Source organism: Phoca vitulina, unplaced genomic scaffold (assembly GCF_004348235.1).
Source record: "Phoca vitulina isolate PV1807 unplaced genomic scaffold, GSC_HSeal_1.0 scaffold15, whole genome shotgun sequence".
Lineage (NCBI taxonomy): Eukaryota > Metazoa > Chordata > Mammalia > Carnivora > Phocidae > Phoca > Phoca vitulina.
In genome coordinates, this window is record NW_022589718.1 from 5560874 (window position 1) to 5583992 (window position 23119).

Below are 23119 nucleotides of genomic sequence, written 5' to 3' on the forward strand. Positions count from 1 at the left end.
TCAGGGGAATTTGGTGCCCTGAAAGAATCTCTTTCAACAGTTTGAGCAGTGGTGCCAAGAGTAGCAGTGGAAATGAAAACTGTGTTGCATTATACTTATTAAGGAGGCATCCCTGTCTATGTTGGCTCTTTTGTACTTCCAAGGAACCTAAGAAACAGATCCTTTCTGTGAGACTTTGTGTTCTGGATATACATATTACACTCTTCTTTGCTAACTGGCCCAAACTTTCCAGAGAAGTACATAGTCCTGACTCTTGGCTCTTAGAAATGGAAAGCAGTCTGCCTAGACATTTTTGTACCGTTAACTACTATTTGACAAAAAAAAGTCTTTGAATGTGGGGTTTTGAAGGATTTTAATGGACTGACCCACAGACAAAGAAAGGTCAATTGTCTGTAACAAAAAAAAGGGGGGGTCCAAGGCAATATTTTGGTTCACAAAGAAAGAAAAGATCTCCCACAAATCTATTGACAATAACAAAAAGGCTTGTTTTCAGTATTCTTTTTCTCACTAATCTCTATTAATGATATTGTGAGGAAGAGTCCTCTTGTACAATACCATTCATTCAAGTATTTGAACATTATTATGCACAAGGCACTCTTCTTCTGTGCAAGGGATAAAATGGTGAACAAAGCAGACAAAAATCCTCACCCCTATAAATATGGCATTCTAGTGAGTGAGACAAACTATACACATAGTAAGTAAACTGCAGAGTATACAAAGGTGATAAGTGCCATGGGGGTAAAATAGGGAGGAGGTGAAGCAGGTGACCGAGGTGGGGGGGTGGGGGGAGGGAAGCAATAGCAGTCAGGACAGGTACTTTAAACACTGTGACAACCGAATCAGAACTGGATATCTGGGAAAAGAACATCACGCCAGGAAAGAATAGCAAGTGTGAAAGCCTAAGGTAAAAGCCTGCCTGTAGTGTGCAGGGAACAATAAGGAAGCCAGTGCGGTTGGAGTGGAGTGAGTCAGGGAAGGAATGAGTAATGAGAGATGCAGTCAACAAAGGTGAGAATAGGCCATTGTAAGACTTGACTCTCACAGTAAACTGTGAGAGGAATGAGGAATTTGGGGGGATGATACAATGGAAAGTGAGCAGGAGTAACATGATTTGACTTGTGCTTTAATAGGATCACCATGGTTGCTATTTTAAGCAGGAAGAACATACAAAGGGTTCTTGCAGAAATCCACTCAACTGATGATGATGTACCAGCATGACAGCAGTGGAAACAGTAAGGAGTGTTTGGATTATTTATATCTTTTAAAGGAATAGCACTTAAGATGAAGAATGTGAATAAAAAGAGAGAAGTCAAGGATGACTCCAACATTTTTTGTGCCAAACTACGAGAAGGAAGGAGTTACCATTAACTGACATGGAGAAGACTGTGGGTAGAGCAGGTTTTAGGAGAGATAACGGAAGTCTGAGTCTAATAGACATCAGGTGACAATGTCAGAGTAGTAGTATCTAGTAATTATCTCATAAACAAAGGAGACTTCAATTTATTTATTTTTTGGTAGGAGACTTCAATTTAAACAGAGTCTTGTGACTGCTTTTTATTTGCTATTGTTGATCTACATATGGTAAGTATCTTGCCTGCCATGTAGTACACATACAATAATGTTTTCTATAAGAATACATTAATCAGCCAATAGCCACAGAAATTGTGCAGACATATGGTATATTTCTGCAATTAAGTCCCTAATTCTAATCTACATAAAGTCTAGCACTTCTCTTGGGGGCACCTGGGTGGCTCAGTCAGTTAAGCGTCTGCCTTCAGCTCAGGTCATGATCCCAGGGTGCTGGGACTGAGCCCCATATCAGGCTCTCTGCTCAGCAGGGAGTCTGCTTCTCCCTCTAATTCTGTCTGCTGCTCTGCCTGCTTGTGTGCTCATGTTCTCTCTCTCTCTCTCTGTCAAATAAATAAAAAAATCTTAAAAAAAGAACTACATAAAGTCTACCGCTTCTAAACAGGTTATTTTAATTTTATTTTTATTATGTTATGTTAGTCACCATACAGTACATCATTAGTTTTTGATGTAGTGTTCCATGATTCATTGTTTTCATATAACACCCAGTGCTCCATGCAGTACGTGCCCTCCTTAATATCCATCACCGGGCTAACCCATCCCCCTACCCCCCTCTAAAATCCTCACTTTCTCAGAGTCCATAGTTTCTCAAGGGTCATCTCCCCCTCCAATTTCACCCCCTTCAGTTTTCCCTTCCTCCTCCTAATGTCCTCCATTCTATTCCTTATGTTCCACAAATAAGTGAAACCATATGATAATTGACTTTCTCTGCTTGACTTATTTCACTTAGCATAATCTCCTCCAGTCCCATCCATGTTGATGTAAAAGTTGGGTATTCATCCTTTCTGATGGCTGAGTAATATTCCATTGTCTATATGGACCACATCTTCTTTATCCATTCGTCTGTTGAAGGGCATCTCGGCTCTTTCCACAGTTTGGCTATTGCGGACATTGCTGCTATGAACATTTGGGTGCATATGGCCCTTCTTTTCACTACATCTGTGTCTTTGGGGTAAATACCCAGGAGTGCAATTGCTGGGTCATAGGGTAGCTCTAGTTTTAATTTTTTTGAGGCACCTCCACACTGTTTTCCAAAGTGGCTGTACCAACTTGCATTCCCACCAACAGTGTAAGAGGGTTCCCCTTTCTCCACAACCTCTCCAACACTTGTTGTTTCTTGCCTTGTCAAATTTTGTCATTCTAACTGGTGTAAGGTGGTATCTCAATGTGGTTTTGATTTGAATTTCCCTGATAGCTAGTGATGACGAACATTTTTTCATGTGTCTGTTAGCCATTTGTATGTCTTCTTTGGAGAAGTGTCTGTTCATGTCTTCTGCCCATTTTTTGACTTGATTATTTGTTTTTTGGGTGTTGAGTTTGAGAAGTTCTTTACAGATCTTGGATACCAGCCCTTTGTCTGTAGTGTCATTTGCAAATATCTTCTCCCATTCTGTGGGTTGCCTCTGTTTCGTTGACTGTTTCCTTTGCTGTGCAGAAGCTTTTTATCTTGGTGAAGTCCCAAAAGTTCATTTTTGCTTTTACTTCACTTGCCTTTGGAGATTATCTCGAAGGAAGTTGCTGTGGCCGATGTCGAAGAGGTTACTGCCTATGTTCTCCTCTAGGATTTTGATGGATTCCTGCTTCACATAGAGGTCTTTCATCCATTTTGAGTTTATCTTTGTGTATGGTGTTAGAGAATGATCGAGTTTCATTCTTTTCTATATAGCTGTCCAATTTTCCCAGCACCATTTATTGAAGAGACTATCTTTTCCATTGCATATTTTTTCCTGCTTTGTCGAAGATTATTTGACCATAGAGTTGAGGGTCCATATCTGGGCTCTCTATTCTGTTCCATTGGTCTATATGTCTGTTTTTGTGCCAGTACCATGCTGTATTGGTGATCATAGCTTTGTAATATAGCTTGAAATCAGGCAGCATGATGCCCCCAGCTTTTTCTTTTTCAACATTTCCTTGGCGATTCGGGGTCTTTTCTGATTCCATACAAATATTAGGATTGTTTGTTCCAGCACTTTGAAAAATGTCATTGGAATTTTGATCAGGATGGCATTGAAGGTATAGATTGCTCTGGGCAGCATAGACGTTTTAACAATGTTTATTCTTCCGATCCATGAGCGTGGAAAATTTATTCATCTTTTTGTGTCTTCCTCAATTTCTTTCATGAGTGTTCTGTAGTTCCGAGAGTATAGATCCTTTACCTCTTTGGTTAGGTTTATTCTGAGGTATCATATGGTTTTTGGTGCTATTGTAAATGGAATCGATTCTCTAATTTCTCTTTCTACAGTTGCACTGTTAGTGTATAAGAAAGCAACTGATATCTGTGCATTGATTTTTGTATCCTGCCACATTACTGAATTGCTGTATGAGTTCTAGTAATTTGGGGGTGGAGCCTTTTGGATTTTCCACGTAAAGTATCATGCCATCTGTGAAGAGAGAGAGTTTGACTTCTTCTTTGCCAATTTGAATACCTTTTATTTCTTTTTGTTGTCTGATTGCTGTTGCTAGGACTTCTAGTACTATGTTGAACAAGAGTGGCAAGAGTGGGCATCCTTGTCGTGTTCCTGATCTTAAGGGTAAGGCTCTCAGCTTTTCCCCATTGAGGATGATATTCGCTGTGGGTTTTTCGTAGATGGATTTTATGAAATTGAGGAATGTTCCCTCTATCCCTATACTCTGAAGTTCTAATCAGGAAAGGATGCTGTATTTTGTCAAATGCTTTTTCTGCATCAATTGAGAGGACCATATGGTTCTTCTCTCTCCTCTTATTAATGTGTTCTATCACACTGATTGATTTGTGAATTTTGAACCACCCTTGCATCCCAGAGATAAATCCCACATGGTCGTGGTGGATGATCCTTTTAATGTATTGTTGGATCCTATTAGCTAGGATTTTGTTGAGAATTTTGAAATCAATATTCATTAGGGATATCGGTCTGAAATTCTCCTTTTTGATGGGGTCTTTGCCTGGTTTGGGGATTAAGGTAATGCTGGCCTCATAGAATGAGTCTGGAAGCTTTCCTCTGTTTCTTTTTTTTTTTTAAACAGCTTCAGGAGAATAGGTATTATTTCTTCTTTGAATGTTTGGTAGAATTCCCCAGGGAATCCATCAGGTCCTGGACTCTTGTTTTTTGGGAGGTTTTTGATCAATGCTTCAATCTCATTAGTGGTTATTGGCCTATTCAGGTTGTCAATTGTTTCCTGTTTCAGTCTTGGTAGTTTATAGGTTTCCAGGAAGGCATCCATTTCTTCCAGTAAACAGGTTATTTTTAAAATAAGTTTCTTAGTTAGTAGTTGGAACACATTTTCTCATAGATACAATGTCTAAAATGTTTGATCCTAAAGCAACCCATTAAAAAATAAAATTTAAAAAGCTGTTTTACCACAATGGAGTTCACTATAGTACCGAAAAGGATTAAGAAAATCAGAAGCGTTTCTGGTACTTTTTACCTGATGGAGATAGTAACAAACATCCCCATATTGCTCTTCAGTAAGGCTCTAGGGGCTACAATGAAGATATTTTTCCCCTAGTCATCCCTGGATAGCACCTACAGTAATAAGGATGATCTTTCTCCTAATACTTGGCTTGAATAGCAACTAAAGTATTCTTATTCTCTACATATCACCCTGGGTGCTAGGATATTAATTTAAAGCATCTCCTCATCTCTTTTCTCATACCTTAGGTACGTTTTCCGAAACTGCATCAAAAGGAGATAGATGTGACCGACAGTAATGGAAACAGCCTATCAGAATATGACCAAAAAAAAAGACAACTATCATTTAGAACATTCTTTCTATGAGTAATCTGGAAATAATCAGAACACAGTTCCATCATTACTATCCTAATCCTCACAGCCAAGGAGTAGGAAGTCCTAACAGAGGGCTCTAAATGATGGCAATTAATTAGATTTTTTTTAAAGAGTCTATTTATTTATTTGACAGAGAGAGAGAAAGTGAGATTTTTTTTTTTTTAGAGTGCCCTGCAGCACCTGGATGGCTCGTCGGTTGAGCCACCAACTCTTGGTTTTGGGTCAGGTCAGCATCCTGAGATTGAGCCCCATATCAGGCTCCACACTCAGTGCCGAATTTGCCTGAGATTCTCTCTCCCTATCCCTCATCCCCTCCCCCTGCTCACTCGCACTCTTGCCTGCTCTCTCTAAATTAATTAATTAATTATTTTTAAAAAATAGACTGTCCTGATTATGGAGGCTTTCTGAACTAGTTGGCATTGAAGGGTATGGTTAAGAAAGCCATTTCTCCAGAAAGGTACCTCCCAGGAGGAGCACCTCACACTTCCAGGAATCCAAGAGCAATATGTGAGAAAAATATTACCAGCCCCTACCAAATACCTTAGTAATAACAAAAATCGTATTACAAAGTTAGATTATCCACTTTTTAAACAGAACTGGCTCCAAATGACTGAGTTATCTAGGGAAAAATGTCAAATGTCTATATATCACCTGCATCTAAAAAAAAGGCCTAATTTATAATGAACATTCAATTAATATTTACTACACAGCATATGAAGTAGAAGGTGGGACATCTATCCTTGAAAAAAGATTTAATACCACCAAAGATAACCTAATCATTCTTCTCAAGTTATTCTTAGCAAAATTGTTCAAATACACTAACCAACACATTACCAAAATACAACATGAAGACACAAAATACCAAAAACCACTCAAAAAAAAAAATTAAAAGAAACTATGAGTGGGAAAAAAAAAAAAAAACAGGTACAATCCAATAAAGCCTCCAGACACTAGAATTATCAAACAATAACCAAAAACACCCTGCTTACTATGGTCAGGGAGAAAAATGACAAGCTCAGAAAAATTTTAGCAGGGAAATAAAATCCACAGTAGTAATATAGCATGTATGAAAAAAACTAGATAGAAATTTAGGAAATGAAACATCATAAGCAAAATTAAGAATTCAATGGATAGGTTTAACAACAGACTAAATACAAATAAAGACAAGCTCAATGAATTAGAAGATGTAAGAAGAAATTACTCAGAAAGAAACATAAAATGATAGAAAATGTCTAAGAAAGGTGGGAGACCAGATTTTGTGAGGTCTTACACAAGTTACCTAGAATCACAGAAGAAGGATAGCAAATATGCAGAAATACTATGCACAGACGCAATATGTAAAGAAGCAGTATATGAAAACATAATGGCTGAGAATTTATCACAATTTATGAAAACTATCAAACTTCAAACTTTAAAACTCAAAAAACAAAAATCCTAAGCAGGTACATCAGTGTGTGTGCGTGCTATTTTTTTTCTTTCCACAACTTCAATAAACTTAAGAAAAAAACTTGAAACTTAAAAAAAATTTAAAAACTATGAAAATAGCCAAAAAGTAGATAAATCCACTTCAATAGAGTAACATTTTAGTGATAGCTGACATCAACAGCAACATGGAGCCCAAAAGAAAATGTAATAATACCAATATGCTGAGAGAAAATAACTGATAACTAGAATTCTATATTCAACAAAAATGTCCTCAAGAATGAAAGAGAGGAGGGAGGATTTAAGATGGTGGAGTAGTAGGGGGACCCTGAGCTTGCCTCCTCCCTCAAACACAGCTAGATTAACATCCAACTATTTTGATCAACTAGGAAAATAATCTGAGGATTAAGGAAACAATCTGCACAGCTGGACAGAATGTGGCAGATGTGAGGTTCTGAGCCGTGAATTGGGGGAAGAGGAAACCCTTGGGGCTTCGAAGGAGAGGGAACCCTCTTCACAGAGCAAAGTCAGGGAGAGGGAGAGAGCGAGAAAGAATGCAGCAGGTAGGGATCACACAATAAGTGAGTAGATCCCCTGGGTCACACTGGGAGAGATTGCTGCCCTCCCCGGAGTACATTTGGAAGAGCAAATTTTGCCTCTCCAAGAACAAAAGGCCAGCTGGGAGCCACTCAATAGCTGTGTGGGCAGAGGGCAGATAACCTTATAGCAGCTTTTCGCTATCTGCCACAATAGATTCAAGCCTCTGTGTAACTGCTTTTCTTGGACAGAATGGAATAGGGGACTGATTCTCCCGCAAATGACAGATATCCTGGTTGCAGCTTTGCACTGTGCGTCACAGTAAACCCTAGCCTCGATGTGCACACCGTGCGACTGCTTTTCTAGGACAGCACGGAGGGAGCTCCATAAGGTTCTCCTGGCGGGGAGGGGGGTGTGGAATGGGTCCCCTTAAAACTTGGAGTTTTGAGTCCCAGCCACTGGCCAGAGATAAAATACAAGAGATCTGTGACGTGGGGCATGCTGAAGGCCCAGGAACAGCCAGGTTAAGGGCAGGGAACTGAAGAAAACCCAGGACACAGGAGATTATTTGCTCTTCTGAGACAGCCTCCGGAACAGCAGTGGCCAGAAGTTCCCCTCCCTGGGGACGAGAGGATGAGGTGACACCATATTCTTTCCCCTCCACCATTCCTCCCTCCTCCTGCCCACCAACATGGTTGAACTTTCATAGAGAAACACAGCACCTCCAGGGAAGGCTGGAGTTCCCTACACTAAGCCCCACACCCCTGTGCTTGGCAGGGGCATCATTACAAGGGCAAGTCAGCCTGTGAACCAGCCCAGCAGGCCTCTCAATCAGAAGACCAACAGAGGCACCCAACATGTACCAAGTATACTGCTTAAAGAGTGCCCCAAAACATGAGCTTCTGGTGGAAATAGGAACAGGCTTGCTTCTTTCTTTTTTTCTTAGTTTTTAAATTTTTAAATTTTTTATTTTTCTATTTATTTTTGTATCTTTTATTTTAGATATATTTTTCTTTTTTTTTCTCTTTATCTTTTTTTTGGTATCAGGCTTCTAATTCTTTGTTCATTTGTTGGTTTGTGTGTTTCTTTCTCTTATTTTTCAGATCAGGCTTTTTTCTTTTCTTTCTATTATTTTCTTTTCTTCTTTCCTTACACTTTTAACTTCCTTCTTTCTTATTCTTTGGAATCAGGCTTATAGTTTTTTTGTCTCTTTGCATTTTTGTTCCTTTTCCATTTCTCTAGTCTTGGATCAGACTTTTTTTTTTTTCTTTCTTTTCTTTTCCAGGTTTATCTTAACAAACAAATCAGAGGCGCTTTGGTGGCTCAGTCATTAAGCGTCTGCCTTCGGCTCAGGTCATGATCCCAGGGTCCTGGGATCGAGTCCCGCATCGGGCTCCCTGCTCGGCGGGAAGCCTGCTTCTCCCTCTCCCATTCCCCCTGCTTGTGTTCCCTCTCTTGCTGTGTCTCTCTCTGTCAAATAAATAAATAAAATCTTAAAAAAAAAAAAAATCAAAGCACACCTAGTTAAAGGTCCAAACACTCCCCACTACAAGAAAGGAGGAACTCTGTAAAGAACGGACCACTGGGAAAGAACAGCCAAAACTTTATAGCAGAGTGTACACAGCATACACCAGAAATGCTTACTGAAGATTTTTGTTGTTATTGTTGTTGTTATTGCTGTTTTTGTTTTGGTTTCTTTTTCCTTTTCTTTCTTCTTTTCTCTTACAGACAAATTGATGAGATGCAGAAAGTTACCCCAAAAGAAAGAACAGGAGGTAGTATTCATATACAGGGATTTAATCAATAAGGATGTAAATAAGATGTCTGGACTAGAATTAAAAACAAAAATTATAAAGATACTACCTGGGCTTGAAGAAAGCAGAGAAGACACTAGAGAATCCCTTACTGTAGAGATAAAATAACTAAAATGTAGTCAGGCCAAAATTAAAAATGCTATAACTGAGATGCAGTCCCAAGGGGAGGTCATAAAAATGAGAATGAATGAAACAGAAGAGCAAATCAGTGATATAAAGTTAAAATTGTGGAAAATAATGAAACTGAAAAAAAGAGGGAAGGAAAACTATCAGATCACAAAGGTACACTTAGGAAACTCAGCAATTCCATAAAGTGAAATAATATCCGCATTATAGGAGACCCAGAAGAAGAGCGAGGAAAAAGGGGCAGAAGGTTTATTTGAACAAATTATACCTGAGAACTTCCCCAATCTGGGGAAGGAAACCAGGCATTCAGGTCCAAGAGGCTCAGAGAACTCCCCTCAAAATCAATAAAAATAGGTCAATACCTCGACATATTACACTAAAACTTGCAAATTACAAAGAAAAGAGAAAATCTTGAAAGCTCGAGAGAAGAGGTCCTTAACTTAGAAGAGTAGACACATAAGGCTCACAGCACACCTGTCCACAGAGACCTGGCAGGCCAGAAAGGACTGGAATGATATATTCAATGTACTAAATGAGAAAAATATGCAGCGAAGAATACTTTAACCAGCAAGGTTATCATTCGGAATAGAAGGAGAGATAAGGAGTTTCCAAGATAAACAAAACTAAAGGAATTCATAAACACTAAACCAGCCCTGCAAGAAATATTAAAGGGGACCCTTTGAGTGGAGAGAGAGATCAAAAGCATCAAAGACTAGAAGGAACAGAGACATTCTACAGGAATAGTGACTTTATAGGTAATACAATGGCACTAAATTCATATCTTTCAATAATTACTCTGAATATAAATGAACTAATGCTCCAATGAAAAGATGCAGGGTATCAGAATAGATTTAAAAAAAAAAAACCCAAGACCCGTCAATAAGCTGCTTACAAGAGACTCATTTTAGACCCAAAGACACCTCCAGATTGAAAGTGAGGGGGGGGGAACCATTTATCATGCTTATGGACAACAAAAGAAAGCTGGAATAGCCATACTTATAATCAGACAAACTACATTTTAAACCAAAGACTGTAATAAGAGATGAAGAAGGACACTATATCATAATAAAAGGCTCTATCCAACAAGAAGATCTAACAACTATAAATATTTATGCCCCTAACTTGGGAGCAGCCAACTACATAAATCAATTAATAACAAACTTAAAGAAATTCATTGATAATAATAAGAGTGGGGGACTTTAAAATGCCACTCACAGCAATGGACAGATCATCTAACCAGAAGATCAACAATTGGAAACAAGGGCTTTAAATGACTCACTGAACCAGATGGACTTAACAGCATATTCAGAGCATTTCATCATAAAGCAGCAGAACATGCACTTTTTGAACACACATGGAACATTCTCCAGAACAGATCACGTACTAGGTCACAAATCAGGCCGCAACAGGTACAAAAGGACTGAGATCATACCATACATATTTTCAGACCACAAAGCTATGACAGTTAAAAGTCAACCAGGAGAAAAAATTTGGAAGGACCACAAATACATGGAAGTTAAAGAACATCCTACTAAAAAATGAACAGGTCAACCAAGAAATTAAAGAAGAATTTTAAAAATGCATGGAAGCAAATGAAAATGAAAACACAACAGTTCAAAACCTTTGAAATGCAGCAAAGGCGGTTCTATGAGGGAAGTATACAGCAATACAGGGCTTCCTCAAGAAGCAAGAAAAGTCTCAAATACAAAAACTAACCTTACATCTAAAGGAGCTGGAAAAAGAACAGCAAATAAAGCCTAAATCCAGCAGGAGAAGGCAAACAGAATAGAATCAGTGATACAGAAATCAAAAAAACCGCAGAACAGATCAAGGAAACTAGGAGTTGGTTCTTTGAAAGAATTAATAAGACTGATAAACCCCTATCGAGTCTTATCAAAAAGAAAAGAGAAAGGACCCAAATAAATAAAATCATGAATGAAAGAGGAGAGATCACAACCAACACCACAGAAATAAAAATAATTATAAGAGAATATTATGAGCAATTATATGCCAACAAATTAGGCAATCTGGAAGAAATGGATGCATTCCTAGAAACATAGAAACTACCAAAACTAAAACAGGAAGAAATAGAAAAATCTCTGATGAGCAGGGATGTAAAAATTCTCACCATGATACTAGCTAATAATAGCACATCAAAAGGATTATTGACCACGACCAAGTGGGATTTATTCCTGGGCTGCAAGGGTGGTTCAACCTCCACAAATCAATCAATGCAATACACCACATTAATAAAAGAAAGGACAAGGACCAGATGATCCTCTCTATAGATGCAGAAAAAGCATTTGACAAAGTACAGCATCCTTTCTTGATAAAAACCCTCAACAAAGTAGGGATAGAAGGAACATACTTCAAAATCATAAAGGTCATATATGAAAGACACAACTAATATCATCCTCAATGGAAAAAACAGAGCATTTCCCCTAAAGTGAGGAACAAGACAGGGATGTCCACTCTCACCACTGTTGTTCAACATAGTACTAGAAGTCCTAGCCTCAGCAATCAGATAACAAAAAGAAATAAAGGCATCCAAATCAGCAAAGAAGAAGTCAAACTTTCAGTCTTAGCAAACGACATGATACTCTATGTAGAAATCCAAAAGATTCCACAAAAAAATTGGTAGAACTGATACAGGAATTTAGCAAAGTCGCAGGATATAAAATCATTACAGAGAAGTCTCTTGCATTTCTATATACCAATAACAAAGCAGCAGAGGGGCACCTGGGTGGCTCAGTTGGTTAAGCATCTGCCTTCAGCTCAGGTCATGATCTCAGGATCCTGGGATCAAGCCCCACATCAGGCTCTCTGCCAAGCAAGGAGTCTGCTTCTCCCTCTCACTCTCCCTCTGTGTGCTCTCTCTCTCTCTCAAATAAATAAATAAAAATCTTAAAAAAAAAATAATAATGAAGCAGCAGAAAGAAAAATCAAGGAATGGATCCCATTTACAATTGAACCAAAAAACATAAGATACCTAGGAATAAACCTAACCAAAGAGGTAAAAGATCTGTTCTCTGAAAACTATAGAACACTTACAAAAGAAATTGAGGAAGACACAAAGGAATGGAAAAGCATTCCATGCTCATTTTAAAAATGCATGGAAGCAAATGAAAATGAAAACACAACAGTTCAAAACCTTTGAAATGTAACAAAGGCAGTTCTATGAGGGAAGTATACAGCAATACAGGGCTCTATAAAGAACTTATCAAAATTAACACCCAAAAAACAAACAATCCAGTCAAGAAATGGGCAAAAGACATGAACAGACATTTCTCCAAAGAAGACATACAAGTGGCTAACAACACATGAAAAAATGCTCAACATCACTCCGCACCAGGGAAATACAAATCAAAATCACAATGAGATACCACCTCACACCAGTCAGAATGGATAAAATTAACAACTCAGAAAAAACAGATGTTGGCAAAGATGCAGAGAATGGGGAACCCTGTTACTCTGTTGGTGGGAATGAACACCAGAATGCAAACTGGTGCAACCACTCTTGAAAATAGTGTGGAGGTTTCTCAAAACTAAAAATAGAACTACCCTACAACCCAGCCAACTGCACTACTAGGTATTCATCCAAAGGATACAAAAATAATGATTCAAAGGGGCACATGCACCCCAATGTTTATAGCACCAATGTCCCCAATAGCCAAAATATAGAAACAGCACAGATGTCCATCAACTGATGAATGGATAAAGATGTGGGGTGTGTGTGTGACACACACACACACACACACACACACACACACACACACAACGGAATATTATTCAGCCATCAAAAAGAATGAAATATTGCCATTTGCAACAATGTGGATAGAAACAGAGTATGTTACGATAAGCAAAGTAAGTCAATCAGAGAAAGACAGTTACATATGATTTCACTCATATATGGAAATTAATAAACAAAACAGGATTATAGGGGAAGGGAGGGAAAATAAAATAAGATGAAATCAGAGAGGGATACAAACCATAAGGGACTCTTAAGTATAGGAAACAAACTGAGGCTTGCTGGAGGGGAGGTGGTGGGGGGATGGGGTAATTGGGTGATGGGCATTAAGGAGGGCACTTGATGTAATGAGCACTGGGTGTTATATGCAACTAATGAACCACTAAATTCTACCCTTGAAACTAATAATATACTACATGTTAATTAAATTGAATTTAAATTAAAAAAAATTTTTAAATGAAGAATGAGAGAAATAAAGATGCCATTGTTGGGGAAGGGGGGGCTAAGAGACAAACTACTACCAGACACACACTAAAAAAATTCAAAAAGGGTTTTTCAAGATAACTAAAAAATAATACCAAATGGAAGGTCAGAGATGCAAGAGAACCAACGAGTAATGGAAGTGATAACTATGTAGGTAAATCTAAACAAACAGGAATGAACAATGTTCATTAAACACTGATAATACATTCCTGACAGATAGTTATATAAGTCAGGAAGTGGATAAATGAAGTTAAACAGCTCTAAAGTCCTTGATTTGTGTAAGGAAGGATATGATTTAATATTAAACATGATAAATTAAGGACACATGTTATATTTAGAGTAACTCCCCCAAAAAATCAAAGATTACATAACTTCCATTCTAATAGAGGCAAAATAATGAATATCAAAAACACACTAGTAATCCAAAATAAACAAAATAGAAGATTTTTTAAAAGAACATAAAAGAAGTGGGGCGCCTGGGTGGCTCAGTTGGTTAAGCGTCTGCCTTCAGCTCGGGTCATGATCCCAGGGTCCTGGGATCGAGCCCCGCATCGGGCTCCCTGCTCAGCGGGGAGTCTGCTTCTCCCTCTCCCTCTGCTCCTGCACTCTCTCTCTCTTTCAAATAAATAAATAAAATCTTTAAAAAAAGAAAAAAAAGAACATAAAAGAAGTGAGACAAATAAAAAACACATAAGATGGGCGCCTGGGTGGCTCAGTTGGTTAAGCGACTGCCTTCGGCTCAGGTCATGATCCTGGAGTCCCTGGATCGAGTCCCGCATCGGGCTCCCTGCTCGGCAGGGAGTCTGCTTCTCCCTCTGACCCTCCCCCCTCTCATGTGCTGTCTCTCTCACTCTCTCTCTCTCAAATAAATAAATAAAATCTTTAAAAAAAAAAAAAAAACACATAAGATGGTAGATTTAAGATTTTATTTATTTGCAAGAGAGAGAATGAGAGACAGAGAGCATGAGAGGGAGGAGGGTCAGAGGGAGAAGCAGACTCCCTGCCGAGCAGGGAGCCCGATGTGGGACTCGATCCCGGGACTCCAGGATCATGACCTGAGCCGAAGGCAGTCGCTTAACCAACTGAGCCACCCAGGCGCCCCAAGATGGTAGATTTAAACCCAAATACTGCATCTCATTAATTCTAAAACACATTCTTCACACATTTAAAATACTCTGAAACAGATTCATCTAACAAAGTATTTAATTGGCACCATTTTTTCTTTCTTAGTGGTATGTAAATAATGATGTATCTTACAATCAATCACATCTACATTTAAATAAATACAGTACGTTACTAATTACATTAAATATAAGTAAACTAAATGATACAATTAAGAGACAAATATTGTCAAGCTGGATTAAAAAATAAAACCTAAACATGTGTTGTTTCAAACCATATATCTAAAACATAAGGATAAAGAAAAGTCCAAAGTGAAAGGATGGAAAAAAATATACTTTCAACATGAAAAAAAATCTGGGGAAGCTATATTAGTATCAGACAAAATTGACAGTCTAATCAATAAAAAAGGAAATGAAGACAAGAAATAAAACTGTTCACAAATGACACAGTCATCTATGCAGAAAACCCAAAAGAATCAACCAAAAAATTTCTGAAACTAATAAGCAGTTAAAGCAAACTAATTAAAGAAATGAAAGGTTATAGAACAGATTAACATACAAGTCGGCTGCTTTCTTATATGCCAGCAACAAACAATTAGAATTTGAAATTAAAAATGCAATACCATTTACATTAGCAAAACCAAAACAAAACAAAAATACTTAGGTATAAATCTAACAAAATATGTACAAGATCTATAGAGGAAAACTACAAAACTCTGATAAAAAAAAAAATCAAAAATGACCTAAATAAATGAAGAGATATTCCATGTTCAAGGATAGGAAAACTCAATACCATAAAGATGCCCATTCTTCCCAACTTGATCTGTAGATTCAATACAATCCCAATTAAAATCCCAGCCAGTTATTTTTTGGGTATCAACAAAGCAATCTAAAGTTTATATGGAAAGAAAAAGGACCCATAATAACCAACACAATATTGAAAGAGAACAAAATTTTAAAAGTGACAGTATCTGACTTAAGATTTACCATAAAGCTACAGTAAATCAAGACAGCATGGTATTGGCAAAAGAAAAGACAAATGGATCAATGGAAGAGAATCAAGTCCAGACATAAACCCACACAAATACAGTCAACACATCTTTGACAAAGGAACAAAGACAACTTAATGGAGAAAGGATAGTCCTTAACCCAATAAAGAGTATCTGCTGCAAAGAAAAGGGAACCCTCTTACACTCTTGGTGGGAATGCAAATTGGTGCAGCCACTCTGGAAAACAGTCGGAGGTTCCTCAAAAAGTTAAAAATAGAACTATCATAAGATCCAGCAATTGCACTACTCAGGTATTTACCCAAAGGATATAAAAATACTGATTCAAAGGTATACATGCACCCCAATGTTCATAGCAGCATACAACAATAACCAAATTATGGAAAGATCCCAAATGCCCATCAAATGGATAAAGAAGATGTGGCATATATACAATGGAATATTACTCAACCATAAAAAAGAATGAAATCTTGCCATTTGCAATGACATGGATGGAACTAGAGGGTATTATGCTAAGCAAAGTAAGTCAGTCAGAGAAAGACAAATACCATATGATTTCACTCATATGTGGAATTTAAGAAACAAAACAGATGAACATGGAGCAGGGAGAGAGAGGGGCAAAACAGAAAACAGACTCACAACTACAGAGAACAAACTGAGGGTTACTGGAGGGGAGGTCAGCAGGGGATGGGTTAAATGGGTGATGAGTTAAGGAGGGCACTTGTGATGAGCACTGGGTGTTGTAAGTGATGAATCACTAAATTCTACACTTGAAACTAATATTACTTAGTATGTTAACTAACTGGAATTTAAATAAAAACTTGAAAAAGAAAAGAGAAAGAAGAGTATCTGCAAAATATTTGGCAAACATTATATTTAATGTTAAAATGCTGAAAGCTTTCCTTCTGATACCACTCTATGGTGACAGATGGTAACTATACTTGTGGTGAGCATACAATAATGTATAGAATTGTTAAATCACTATGTTGTATACCTGAAACTAATATAATATTGCATGTTAACTATTCTTTGTTAAAAAAAAAAAAAAGACAAAGATGCAAATTACCACCACTTCTACTTGAATGTTGTACAGGAAGTCCTGGCCAGTACAGTCAGGTAATAAAAATAAATAAATAAAAGTTATAAGGATTGATGAGGCAGAAACAAAATTATCATTACTACCAGATGATATGATTATATAAGTAAAAATCCAAAAGAATTTACAGGTTTATAGCACTACTCTAAAAGTGTAATAGGCTGCTAGATATAAAATATATATAAGAAATCAATTTTATTTTTATACAAAAAATTAAAAAATTAATTTTTAAAAGAGAAATCATTTACAATAGCACCCAAAAGTATAAAGTATAGGAATAATACTACCAAAAGAAGTTTATAGAGAACTATAAGAGGAATTAAAGATCATGGACTTGAAGATTCCTTACTGAAAATATGTTAATTCTTCACCAAACTAATCTAGAGATTTAATACAAGATCAATCAAACCCCCCCCAAGACTTTTTTGGAATTGGACACTTCTCAAATTTACATGAGAAAGCCACAAACAGCCAAGACACTCTTAAATGAGTAGGTCAAAGTAGGACAACTTGCTTTCTACAACCAATTATAAAGCTGTGAAAATTAGGAAACTACAGTAGTGATGCAAATATAGAATAATAAACAAATGAAATAGAAGAGCCCAGAAACAGACACATATATCTGCAGACACTTGATTTATGACAAAGGTGACAATGCAAAGAAGCAATGAAAGGGATATCTTTTTAACACATGGTGCCAATTCAACAAAGTACTCATATTGGAAAAAAATACCTGACCTCTACCTGAACAATGCACAAACAGTAATTCTAGGTGGATTATGGACCTAAATATGAAGGTTAAAACAGATCAAGAGTCTGGAAGGCAATACAGAAGCCCACCTCTGTGACATCAAATTTACAATTTCCTAAATAAGATACAAAAAGCAATAGTCATAAAGGAATAGATTGATATACATGACTACATTAAAATTAAAATTTTTCACTAAAAGTCACCAAAAAATTTATAAAGGACTTCTATTAATCAATAAAGATAGTCAACCCAATCGAAAAACTGGGGAGGGTGGGATTGAACAGTATCTTCACAAAAAAACAAAATCCAAATGGCCCATAAACATAAACAGGTGATCTAATCTTATTAGTAATCAGGGAAATGCAAAGGAAAAGCACAGTAATATACCACTATATATCCAACTCATTAGCTAAAGTTTAAAGTGGATATTACCAATTATTGGTGAGGTATGTACTTAGCACTCATTGTACCCCACGACATTATCTCTTCCGGCCATTTTTTATTTCAGCAGTTATGGTGAACAACTCCCCACAACTCCTGTTTCTAAGCTTTTTTTGAGTTGTAACTTGAAAGTACAGGGGAGTTAAGATCCCAGGGGGCAACCTTCAAACCAAAAGAAGATGGAAGCAACAAAAATGAAAATGTACTTCAGCTACCTGTATCAGGATGGACAAACATCACAAACACAACGTCAACTAAAAAAAAACCCAACCAATAGAAAACATACTTGTATAATTCTGTTTATTTACTCTAATCTATTCTATGAATAGAGCTCAAAACAGGCAAAAACTAAAGTGTTTAGGAATACATATTTTCATGGCAAAACTGTAAAGAAAAGCAAGGAAATGATTATCATAAAAATCAGGATAAGGGTTAACTTTAGGGAAGAGGGTATGATGGGGAAAACTACAAAAGGGATTTCTGAGGATCCTGGTAGTGACCTGACATGGGTGGTTACAACAAATGTTCACTTTATAAAAATGTGTTCATCTGGGGGCACCTGGGTGGCACAATCAGTTAAGCAGCCAACTTGGTTTCAGCTCAGGTCATGATCTCAGGGTTGTGAGATGGAGCCCTGCATCGGGCTCCGTGCTCAGCGGGGAGTCTGCTTCAGATTCTCTCTCTTTCTGCCCCTCCCACTCATGCTCTCTCTCTCTCTCAGAGAAATAAATAAAATTCTTTAAAAATGCGTTCAGCTATACATTTGTTTAGCTAGATTTTCTGTATGTGCTTCATTTTTCATAATAAAAGTATTTTTTAAAAAAATACATCACAAGTTCTATCAGAATAAGTAGGCCCTGCAAGAGTTATCCTCAGTGCTTCCTTCTGCAGTTAGGCTCAGTAGAGTCCAGTAAACTAGAAGAGTACTCACTCAGGACTGAGAAATCTTTTAGAAAAAAAAGATGAATTTGCTCAACCTGATGGGGGTTGTTAAAGATCAGAAAGCTGACATAGGGTTATAGCTTTTATAGGAAGCAATCATAAAAAAATAAAAAAAACAGAATCCAAGATAAAGACCAGAGTAAGAGGTAAACTTGGAACGCAGGGCAAGTTTTCTCTAAAAAACAAAACAAAAATACCTAAGAAGATGTAAGAGAAAACACCACCATTAATAAATGTAGATTTATCGCTAGCTGCTGGAGGAAGTGCATTTCAACTAGGAATACGCTAGGGCCATCTGTCTAATGAGGTAATGCCCACCAGATCTAAAGAGTTAATCCAACACCATCTCCATTCTGTCAATTCTGCCCTCTGCCCAGAGTACTTCTCTGTTCAAAGTGGAAGTGAATGCAACGTCATCTGGGATAGTTTACTTATTCCTCAGAAGAAGCAGGCTGCCCTTCATTCAGTAGTGAACATCTCACTTATAGTCTTTTGGGGGAGGTGGAAAACCTTTTAGTCTCTAAGATTTTGTATTCCTAGATCTAGAAAGCAATGTTCCTTCATTAGAAGTCCTTTTCCATTACAAATGTTGCCTCAAGACATCTCTGCTACAGACTCAATTTTATCCTAATATTAACCTTCCTTTTTTAAGTAGGCGCCACGCCCAGTGTGGAGCCCAACAGAGGGCTTGAACTCACAACCCTGAGATCAAGACCTGAGCTGAAATCAAGAGTCAAGATGCATAACCAACTGAGCCACCCGGGCACCCCTATCCTAATATTCCTAAAGTGCTTCTACACTAATCCCTGTAAGCAATGATGTCCCAAAATTTCATTCCTTGCACCGTCTCAACCAGTCTCAATCTGTCTCTTTAATGTTTTGTTTTGCCGTAAGACCATGCTTAAGCCATGCCCCATTTCAACGCTGCAAGCATAATACATTTCTGCTTCATATACAAAAGGTCAATAGTGAAAACAGCTCAAGAGGTGAACATCTGTAAGCAGTGGAATATTTATATTTATCCAAAACTTATCTACCAGCTATATCTCTGTCATAGAAGATAAGTAAAATACAAACAGGACTTTTTTTCTTTTTGTCCTGGGTAATTTTAACTTACTACAGTAACAAAATTACTAATACAAGCTCAATAAAATGTGTATAAACTCACATAATGACTCACTACACAATCATGCAACCTCCCCAAAAGGCAAGGGCAACAACTGACAAATATTCTATATATCCTAATATCTCTATTAGAGGGGCACCTGGGTGGTTCAGTCAGCTAAGCATCTATCTGCCTTCAGCTCAGGTCCTAACCCCAGGGTGCTGGGATCGAGCCCCACGTCGGGCTCTCTACTCAGCAGGGAGTCTGCTTCTCCCTTTCTCTCCCACTGCCCCTCCTAAAGCTCATGTTCTCTCTCGCTCTCTCTCAAATAAATAAAATCTTTTTTTAAAAAAATCTCTATTAGAATGCTAAACAAAAGTGTGAACTAATATAGCACCAGAAATAATGGGAAAATGCAATCCACTCAGTTCTATTTGAAATATGATCATTCAGTGAAAAGTTTTTAAAAATAAATAACTCCACAATAAAATTAACAACATAAAATATTTCAATCATATATTATCAGTTCTCAAGAGTAAAGTCCAGGGGAACACTGATAAATAGCAATCTCCTACATGTTCAATGCTATTAATATCTGTAATAGACTGGTACCTACACTTTTTCTAGAATACCTCTATTAAATAATATTGCCTTATTTCCTAACTCAAAATAAATACCTGCTCAGAGCAAAATGATCAAAAGATAAAGAAAAGCCAGAAGAAAAATATAAAAGTGACCTTAAAAACTACCACCAAAAATCAGAGCCAGTTAAACATTTTGGCATACATCCTTCCAATCTTTCTTCACATGTTCATATCTTTAAAACAGGAGTAATTCACGCCATGATATCTCACATATTCTTTTTTTCATTTGAATAAACATATATCTTAACCAACATATTATTAACCACAGTGATTTACAATAATACATTAGATACAGAATGGCACAATGGCGAAGACCCATGATAATTCCAATGGCCCACAAATTTACTTTAAAATCAGAAGAAAAAGAGGGAAATCACAATAATGAATATTTAATAATGAATCCAGCCTGGGTTATATCTGTCTTTATACCAATACAGTCATAAAATATAATTTTTCATATGTTTTTAATGGAAAAGGGGGCTCACAAAAGCGAAAGGCCCATGAAAATCATAATGCAGCCTAAGGATAGAAAAGGCCACAGAGCAGTTAGAGAGGAGAGGGTGTTTCTCCTCCTCCCACTTCAACCACAAAAACTCCCCTCATATATATATATATTTTTTTAAAGATTTTATTTATTTATTCATGAGAGACAGAGAGAGAGAGAGAGGCAGAGGGAGAAGCAGGCTCCCAAGGAGCAGGGAGCCCGATGCGGGACTCGATCCCAGGACGCTGGGATCATGACCTGAGCCGAAGGCAGACGCTTAACCATCTGAGCCACCCAGGCGCCCTCCCCTCATATATTTTATACACTGGTTTTCTAGGTGAGAATACAGTAGGGGAAAAACAAAGGAGGAGGTTTCCCCAACTTAAAAAAAAGTTTGAAGTCCACTGTTTAAAAACATGAGTTCGAATACTATACAGTGTTACACTAAATAGGTATTTCGTGGTCAGTTTAAACAATCTATTTTTTTGGACATGTGTAAGTTGTGGCCATTTTTATTGCTGAACAATGCATATACATACTGTTTGCTCACCCTCTGATTATTCCCCTAGAACAAATTTCCAAAAATAAAATTGCTGGCTTAAAAATGTATCTTGTAAGGTTTTAGACACAAATAACCAATCTGTTCCACAGAAAACCTGTACCAATTCTCTTCATACCAGAAGTATAGGAGAGTGGCCTGGTAACTTACAAACCCTGGTTTCATTGGTTAAAAACATGCTATTTCATTGTTTTGATTTACATTTCTTTGTTTAGTGATGTGGAGAAAAGTTTCACAAATTTACTGATCTTTTATATTTAGTTCTTATATTATGAGCCACCTGATCATATCCTTTGCTCATCTGTAAATTTATGATATTTTTATTTAAAAACAAAAACAAAAAAACCTGTCTCAGATGTTTCAAATAGTATTCTTTGCTATTTGCCCTTTCACTGTTTGAATTGCTTTTTTATATACACAACTCTTCAAATCTATAGACTGTTTTGTCCTTTACAGTTCACTGGGGGGGGGGGGGGGGGGCAGTGGAAAGGTTTATGTTTAGAAAAACCTTTCTCTATCCAAGATTATATCTATTAAGTCATGTTTTCTTCTATTTCATTATATATTTGGAATTTATTTTAATGTATGATGTATGGTAATTTTTTTCCAAATTCTTAAAAAATTATCTCAGCCTCATTTACTGAATAACCCCATCTTAAAAAAAAAAGTCACTTTTACTATTTCTGAGGTTTCTACTATGAGACTGTTGATATGTTTATTATGCATTTAATATTATACAATTTCCAAACATAATAGTTTATACCAAAAGCCTTCTTTAAGGGTCTTCTTTTTCAATATTTTCTTCACTACTATTGCAAAATTACTCTTCCAAATTGACTTTAAATTTATTTTGTCAAGTTCTAAAATGAAAGCAATATATACATATCTGGAACTTGATTGGAATTATTTTAAGTTTATGAGTTAATTTGATAAAGACAGATACATTTCCAATATTTAGTCTCTCCATAAAAGAACACTGCCTTTACTCAAATTACGTATTCCGACTTTCAGTAAACTGTGTGTTCTTTAAACAAGTGCTACATATTTCCTATTAAGTTGATCCCAAGCTATTCAGAATTTTTGGCAAATACAGTTTTTTTCCTCACATTTTTTCAAAATAGTTATAACTGGTGTTATTGGAAATCTTATTTTATAACTGTATTTCTAATACTATTGAATTGATTCTCTTGCTTTTCAAAACTAGACAATCATATTAACATCATTATGACCCCCTCTTTTCCAATATTTATTCCTAAATCTTTTTCTTATTCATTGCACTAGCTAGAAAATCCAAGCCAGAATAAACTAATAGTACAGATAGTGTCATGCATGACCAATATTTTATGGTTTCCCCTCCAATCTTATCCCCATCCTTCTCCACCATGTTCTCTGCGTAGGAGGCTGACCTATACAGACTGCATCCAATGAAACATGGCCAATAGGAGACACTGGCAAAGATAAGAAGTTGGTTGGAGAATAAGACTGATT

The 23119-nt window shown here is 37.0% G+C and overlaps 1 protein-coding gene across 1 annotated transcript in view; it reads right to left on the reverse strand.

The window, feature by feature from the left end:
- ADAM9 (ADAM metallopeptidase domain 9) overlaps positions 1 to 23119 on the reverse strand; it is a 158157-nt gene that overhangs the window by 77129 nt on the left and 57909 nt on the right. The window lies entirely within an intron of this gene.